Source organism: Moschus berezovskii, chromosome 4, assembly GCF_049115385.1.
Source record: "Moschus berezovskii isolate FMDL1 chromosome 4, NW_MosBer_1.0, whole genome shotgun sequence".
NCBI lineage: Eukaryota > Metazoa > Chordata > Mammalia > Artiodactyla > Moschidae > Moschus > Moschus berezovskii.
Window position 1 is genome coordinate 110,397,408 of NC_142463.1, and position 8,798 is coordinate 110,406,205.

At 43.7% G+C, this 8,798-nt stretch overlaps 1 pseudogene; it reads right to left on the reverse strand.

Annotated features, from left to right (window-relative positions):
• Nucleotides 1-1,634: 1,634 nt before the first annotated feature.
• LOC129540425 (protein lin-28 homolog A pseudogene) lies at nucleotides 1,635-2,631 on the reverse strand (annotated as a pseudogene).
• Nucleotides 2,632-8,798: the final 6,167 nt, after the last annotated feature.

Here is an 8,798-nt window from a genome sequence, read left to right on the forward strand (position 1 = left end):
CATAGCTGATGATCTCCCTGGAAGCCAAGCAGGAAACTCCCAGAATTGTTTAAGGTTAAGGATCTTGTCCTTGCTTCATGTATCCATCCCTGGGCAGCTTAAAATGGGTACAGAGGCATTGTTTTTAAAACCTATCTTTACCAACTCATGTGTTTTATAAAAACACACACATACAGTACACCCTGCTGTGCCTGGTAGGTTTAACTCAGTCCAGTGAAGGATGGATCTGATATGTAAAGTGAGTCCTGTGCCCTGAGATTAGAGCTCTAGAACGGAATCCTTCATCACACGTACAGAGGACCTTTGCCTAATCTTGGCTTCCCCTCTCTGCTTTTACCTGGTCCAGTCTTTCCTAACCTCTATGCACCACCTCTCCCTATTCACACCAATTTCCAGTCTTTCAGTAGAAGACCAAATCACGCAGAAACCCCGTAAAAACCTAGTCTTTTATGAAACATTGGAGACGGAGGGGTTTCAAGAGGATACCACAGCAGAAAGTGAAAATGAAAGTCACTCAGTTGTGTCTGACTCTTTTTGACCCCATGGACCATACAGTCCATGGAATTATCCAGGCCAGAATACTGGAGTGGGTAGCCATTCCCTTTTCCAAGGGATCTTCCCAACCCAGGGATCAAACCCAGGTCTCCCTTACAGCAGGTGAATTCTTTACCAGCTGAGCTACCAGGGAATCTGGCATAAAAGCCAGCTCTAACTGGCAAAAATGAGGTAGTTCAATAGGGTATACACTCCAAATAGTTGTTCTTTCTGGTAACAGAGCAACGAAAAGCATTCCTGTCATGCAGACCCAGAGCTGCTGCCAACTCGCCCCTGAGAGTGCTCACGTAGCTGAGAACACAGAGCAGGTATGAGGGTCTTAGATTAAAATATACAAGAATACAAAACCAGAATATTTATATATCATGAAAAAATAGTTAAAATGCACAAGATACATCACTCAAACAGAGCTAGTGTGGTTGGAATTCTGGAGAAAGAAGGACACAAGGCATAACCAAGGGGAGCAAATAAATAAAATTGTATTGGTCCAGAATGGGGTGGGAGTGAGCTTAGAAGCACCAGGACTGCAGCTGTTTCTTCAGACCATCCCTTTCGCCTGTCATCACAACCCACTGCTTGGGACAGTTCTCAGCACTCCATCCCAAGAGTGGGCTATGAGAAGTCAAGATGTGGAAAACCTTGCCTTCCTGCTGACAAATTTCCTCCCACAGAATGCAGTGACTTCTGGGTTGGGTTCATCAATCTGGTCTCATGCTTAATCTTTTCATTCTGGCATGGGAAATATTATTCCATCTCCTTCTTTAAGAGTAAAATTCTCTATCCAGGCCACTTTCAAAAGCTGGAGATTCTGGGGGTGCAGACTCAGATAAAGCATGCAGGGAGGGTTAACCCCCAAAGCCCTCACATGCGTTTGGAGAGAGCGTGACTGGAGTTCCTTCGCTTCACACCTTCCTCCCACCAAGAGAGAAGAGGGGATGATGCTCCGCACCCCGGCCTGAGATATATGGCAGTGCCAGCTGCCCCCTACCCACCCTGTCTCCACTTTCTCCACTCTGCCGATTGATGCCTGCTTCTCAAAACTTTCTGGTCACAAAAGGATGGCTGCTACCTACTGTGGCTCAATTCTGGGCCTCTGGGGGCATGGCAGGGCTACGGATCTCTTCTTCCTCCTCCCAAAAGTAGGCTTGCTTTCCCCAAAAGGAGCTTGCTGGGCCTTCAGCAGACATGAGGCTCCCATATGTTTGGTGCTGAAGTAGAAGTGGCACTTGTCGGACATGGGTGACAGGTTGCCTTCCTGGGCATGATGGTCGAGACCTCCACAATTGTAGCACAGCTCTCCCTTTGACCTGTGTTTCTGCGTATTTTTTCCTTGGGGTCGCCTTTCGCTCCCAGCACAGAACACCACACCAGGGCTAGCGACTCGGATAGAGGCCAGGCCCTCCACTGACTTCTTAAAGGTGAACTCCACAGCCTCACCCTCAAGCTGCAGAAGCCCTCCAGGCGCAGCTTACTCTGATGCACAGAGACATCCACTGCAGGGCTGATCGCGGCCCCTGCACCGGCAGGTCACGGACAGGAAGCCAAATGCCAAGCTCACATTGAAGCATTTACGGAAACCAGCACCGGGCAGTACCTGTGGTTCCTCGGCGCCTCCCCGGGCGCCTCGGTGCAGCCACCTGCAAACTGGTGGTCTGACACAGAGCTTGTGGTCCATGAGCCGGTGGCCCTGGGCCCCTACTCCCCATTGGATGCATTATATACATTTTATACATTTATATCCATTCCTCCACCAGTGGACACTTGGGTTGCTTCCACGTCTTAGCCCTTGTGAATAATGCTGCTAGAAACACAGGTGTGCAAATGCCTCTTTAAGACTCTGCTTTCAGTTCTTTGGGGTGTATACCCAGAAGTGGAATTGCTGGATCATAACGTAATTCTATTTTTAACTTAAACAATGGCATATGCATGCTACAGTGTTTGTTTATTCTTGTTTGCACTGAGCCTTCCTTGCTGTGCACGCACTACTCTCTAGTTACCGTGCTCAGTCTCACTGTGATAACTTCTCTTGCTGTGGAGCAGGGGCTCAAGGCACGTGGGCTTCAGTAGTTACCACATGGGGGTTCATTAGTTGTGGCTTGAAGGTCCTAGAGTGTTCAGGCCTTAGTAGTTTTGGGGTGTGGGCTCAGTAGGTGCAACCTGCAAGCTCTAAAGTGCAGGCTCAATAGTTGCCGCTCATGGGCTTAGTTGCTCTGAGGCATGTGGGATTTTCCCAGATCAGGGATCAGACTGGTGTCTCCCGCATTGGCAGGCAGAATTTTTTACCACAGAGCCACCAGAGCAGCCCATCCCATCAGTTTTTACAGGTAATTTTTTGTCATTATTTAGTTTTTAAAATATTGTATAATAATTCACACTGTTACGTCTTTCTTGACCAATGGTTTAATTAGTAGTATATTTCATTATTTCCAAAAATCTTGAGTTCTAGAAAACTGTATTAAGATTAGAGATCATACTTTGTATTATCATTTTATAATTTTTTGGCAGAGTAGCAGGTGGGATCTTAGTTCTCTGACCAGGGATCGAACCCACACCCCAGAGTCATAACCACTGGACCACCAGGGAAGTCTTGATATTCTGTATTATTTCTATCCTTTGAAATTCATTGAAAATTGCTATATTTCCTAGCATATATTCAGTGTTTGTAGATATTCCATGTATGCTTGAAAAAATATATATATACATGTATATTCTACAGTTTATTGGATGTAGTATTATATGGATTGCTTTTCATTGAAAATAAGATGCACCAGTATTTTTTTTTCTTTTGCTGCTGCTGCTGCTGCTGCTGCTAAGTCGCTTCAGTCGTGTCCGACTCTGTGCGACCCCATAGAGGGCAGCCCCCAGGCTCCCCCATCGCTGGGATTCTCCAGGCAAGAATACTGGAGTGGGTTGCCATTTCCTTCTCCTTTGCTAGGGTTGCCTTAAAAAAGTACCACAAAACAGAAGGCTCTAACAATAGAAATTTATTGTCTCACAGTTCTGGAGGATAGAAGTATGAGACCAAGGTGCTGGCAGCATTTGTTCTTTGGAAGGCTGGAGGAAGAATGTGTTCCGTGCCTCTCCCCGAGCATCTGATGGTTTGCTGGTGATTTTTAGTGTCAGTGTGTGCTGTGCTTAGTCGCTCAGTTGTGTCCGACTCTGGCTCCTCCCCCAGGGGATCTTCCTGACCCAGGGACGGAACCCGAGTCTCCTGCATCTCCTGCATTGCAGGCGATTCTTTACTGCTGAGCCACCGGGGAAGCCCTACTCTGGGTATGACCTCATCTTAATCAATTTCACCTGTAATGACCACTCCCCCCTTTCCAAGTACGGTCACATTCTGTGGTACTGAGGGTTACGACTTTAACATATGACTTTTTGAGAGACACAGTCCAACATATAACACACTGTTACTTGACAAAAAGCTTTAAAATGTTATCAGTTTAAGAAAATGCTACCCATTAAACTATAACTCAGTACCAGGATACCAACGGATTAAAACAAATAAACAACAAACCAAAACCCCTTCCTATCAGATATCAAAATGTGAAAAAATCTGTATCTTAGAGTTAATTAACACTGATACTTTTTCCCTGCCTGTTGTGTCAATGATAGAGATAGGTATATTGAAATCTATGATTGGGAGTTTTTCTAATTCTCTTTGCAGTGCTCTCAATTTTTTTCTTTTTATATATCAAGGCCATGTTATTAGATGCATAAATATTAATATTTAAGATGGTTAAATATTTTTCTGGTGAATGTTACCTTTCATCCTTATGAATTAACTCTTATCTCTTAAGTGTTACTTTCTGCCTGAAATTCTAGCTAGTTTATTATTAATATGGCTATCCTAATTTTCTTCTGGTTTGTGTTGATACCGTTTATCTTTTTCCAAACTGTTACTTCGAATTTTTCTATTTTCTTATGTTCAATAAATGTCTTATGGTCAGGATACAGTTAGATTGTTTCCCTTACCCCCAGCTCCACCCACTGAGGAATTCAGAATGTTTCATTTAAAGGTGGGTGATTGGGCTTCCCTGGTGGCTCAGTGGTAAAGAATCTGCCTGCCAATGCAGGAGACACTGGTTCGATCCCTGGTACTGGAGGATTCCACATACCGCAAAACAGCTAAGCCCATGCGTGAACCCACATGCAGCAACTACTTAAGCCTGTGTTCCACAGCAAGAGAAGTCACCGCACTGAGAAGCCTGCACATCACAACAAATAGTAGCCCCCACTCACCACAACTAGAAAAAAGCCTGCACAGCAATGAAGACCCAGCACAGCCAATAAATAAATAAAATTATTTTAAAAAAGAAAAAAAGAAAAATAAAGGTGAGTGATTAAAAACAGACCTTTATGTGTCTTCTCTTGGACACCAGCTTTTCTTTGAGGCTGGGCCTTGTCTCTCCTCCCCCATCACTCTGCAAAGAAGGCCATGACCCAGGTGGTGGCAAGGTCTCTGGGGATGAAAGATTGCTCCTCCCCACAAAGCAGCTGGTTTGGGAGCTACCCACCATGGGCTCTGTGAGTGCCCTTGGGGTGTCTTGACCCCTGCTCAGTGTCAGGGCAGGCTCAGTGCCTTCCCTCCCTGCAGAGGAGAACACCAGTGGGCCCGGGGCCCTCTGGACTTGGCCTCCGGGTCCCCAGTAGATGTAGGGCAGGATGTAGATTGGGCTGTCCTGCAGGCTCACATCAGAGCATCCATTCGCAAGATCTTCAGGGCCTTGTAGTTAGATTTTTATTTTATTGATCCAACCTGACAATCCTTGAGTTCTTTTTTCTAAGCTGTGCAGACTTAGTTGCTATATAGCATTCAGGATGGTCTTCCCTATTGGCTGGGTGGTAAAAAATTGGCTTGCTAAGCAGGAGACATGGGTTTGATCTCTGGGTTGGGAAGATCCCCTGGAGAAGAAAATGGCAACCTACTCCAGTATTCTTGCCTGGAAAATCCCATGGACAGAAGAGCCTGGTGGTCTACAGTCCATGGGGTGGCACAACAGTTGGACACAACTTAATGACTAGACAGCAACTAGCGTTCAGGATATTAGTTCCTGACCAGGGATAAACCTGAGTCCCGTGCATTGCAAGGTGGATTCCCAACCACTGGACCACCAGTCCCAAACTTTGACGTTTAACTGAAGCATTTAATCCATTTACATTTAATAAAATTACTTATATATTAAAGTTTAACTCTGCCATATTATGTGGAATTTCTATTTTGTATATTCTATGTTCTCTGGCTTTGTCTTATTTAAACTTTTCAGTTTGACTAATTTTAGATTTACAGAATGATTGTAAAGACAGTAAGAGTTCCTATATATCCACTCCTGGTTTCCCCTATTATTATCATCTTTCATTAGTATAGTACATTTTTACAATTAGTGAACCACTACTGATACATTTTTACAATTAATGAACCACTACTGATACATTATTATTAACTTAAAGTCTATACTTTATTCAGATTTATTTGTTTCACTTAATATCCTTTTACTGTTCCAGGGTCCTATCCTGGAACATTAGGGCATTACATTTACTCCTTTCTCCTAAGGCTCCTCTTGGCTGTAACAATTTTTCAGACTTTCCTTGTTTTTGATGACCTTGACAGTTTTCAGGAGGACTGGACAGATATTTTGTAGAATGTCCCCAGTTGAAAGGTGTTTGTTTTTCTCATGATTAGACTAAGGTTATAAGTTTGGAGGAGGAAGAGAACAGAAGCAAAATGTAGCTTTCCTCATATCATCTCAAGGGTACGTGCTACCAACGTGCTTTATCACTGACCTTGATCACCCGACTGGGGTAGTGCTCCCCCACTCTGATGCTCCCCACCCCACCCCTTTCCACTCTGTACCGCTAGGCAGGCATGTGCAGCCCACAAGTGAGGAATGGCTGTTCTGTTCCTCTCCTTGAGGACAGAACATTTATATACGTTGTTTGTAACTTTTCTACACAGGTTTGTGTCTTCTCACTCATTTATTTATTCAATTATTTATTTGTATCGGTGCAGATTCAAGAGCACTTATTTTATACTTATGTATTTTGTTGCTTAAATTATTCTAGCTTTGGCCATTGGGAGCTCTTTCAGTTGGCTCTTGTGTCCCTTTGGCATGTGTCCATCATTATAGGTTTTTTTTCTTTTTACTCTTTTTGTTCCTTTTTATTATGACTAAAGATTATTACCCTTCAGAATTTCCCTTAGTGTGAGACTGCTGGTGGTGGACTGTTTTTGTTTGTCTGAAAATATCTTTGTTTTATTTTCATTTTTTGAAAGATGTTTTCTCTGGGCTCCTACCTTCTTTAAACATAGGGAAGATGGCATTTCACTCTTCTGCCTTCCAGTTTTGCAGTTGAGATGTAAGCAGTTTTCTGTTGTTCCTTTGAGGATAAACCATCTTTATTCCTTAGTTTCTTTAGGATGTTTTCTTTTTGCTTTCCCCTTTTTGGAGAGTTTAAGTCATTGGGTTTCCTGAATCTGTGAATTGATGACGTCCATCAGTTGTAGATAATTCTGACATTACTTCTTCAGGTTGCTTTTTTCCATTTCTCTCCTCTCCTTGGACTCGAATTAAACAAAATTTAGCCCAACTTCCTGTCTCTTCTGTGTTTTCCATCCTTATTTTTGAAGTTTCATTCTGTTTCTATAATCTACCAATTCTCTCCTTAGCTATGTCTAGTCTGCTATTAAACCCATCTCTTGAGATCTTAATTTATTTTTCTAGCTAAAATTTCTATTTGGTCCTTTGCCAATTGTGCTATGTCTGTTTGTGTAGTTTCAGGTCTCTGCTGAAATTTCCAAGCCTTGCTCTTATCTTAACTGTTATACATTTATTTCTGCATAACTCCAGTACGTGGAATTGTCTATTTGTTATCTCTCATTTCCTTTTAAGGGTGTCATTTCAGGTTTGCTTTCTTCAGGCTCTTGACTAATTCTCATTGTGGTTGATATTATATTTGAAAAATTATTAATTATAATACTTCTGAGGTCTAGGTTGGTGTTAAGTTCCTTGAGATTTCTGCTTGCTTCTCCCAAGCATCTGGATCTGCTACACATATGGATCAGCTTATTCCAAGTTCGAGACTTGAGTTTCTGGACCACCCAGAATGGTGGGATGCCAGGCTGCAGAATACAACTGGTTTCCTTCTGATTCATCCTTAGGGGTTCCTAGTCTAGATGGATCTTTACCAGCATCCCTATATTTAGCTATCCCAGATTCTGATTTTTTTCTTCCCCTAGCTCTCATTCTTCAAGGCCCTCAAAAGCATAGCTCAGCCTCTCAGAAGCCTTTTCCCAAATGGAAAAGCCCCCTGGGCAAAGGCAGCCCTGGAGTCTTCTTTTCTCTCTGGATTCCCAGTCAATTTTCGTTAGTCCTTTGATTTTTGATACTTTTCATATTTAAAATTTCTGAGGGCTGGTCTGAAACATCCAGCCTACCATTATTAGAAGTGGAAATTCCCACTAACTTTATTCCAGATATCACAGAGCTCTAGCCCATAACCTCACTCTACAAAAGATAAAACCGTAGACATATGAATACTTCCTTAGGCTCACACTGATTAGTTGTAGAGCAGATTTCCAGGTGGCACTGGAAAAGAAAAGCAGTAAAGAATCCACCTCACAAGGCAGGAGACATGGGGATGTGGATTTGATCCCTGCATAGGGAAGATCCTCTGGAGGAGGGCGTGGCAACCCACTCCAGTGCTCTTGCCTGGAGAATCCCAGGGACGGCGGAGCCTGGCGGGCTGCTGCGCACAGGGTCACAGAGTCGGACACGATTGAAGAGGCTGAGCAGTGCCAGCAGCGCACAGCTAGGGTTTAGCCTCAGAGCTTAAGACCAGTAACCGCTAAACTCCACTTACGTAAAATCTGGGTGTAAGGGTTGGTTTTGACCTTTTTACCTGGGGTAAGGAGAGGATAGTCTTGCCAAAAGATCAGAGGATGGAAGCAAGGACTTAGCCATATTCCTAGCACTTTTCATACATTCCTCTCCCAGCCCTGACTTGTGGGAGTGGTGGGTGGGATCTGATAACTTATGGTCTGCCAAGGAGGAGTGGAAGAGAACGATCCTTTCCATTCCTAGACCACAGGTTACAGATAGCCCCATGATCAGTTATCCCTTTACCTTCAGTGATTCTGAACACTTTCTCTTAAACATTGTATTTGGCCGTGTTAGGTCTTGGTTGCAGCATGCGGGCCTTTCCTGGCGTCACGCGGGGATCTTTCGCTGCGGCTCTTCGGCTCT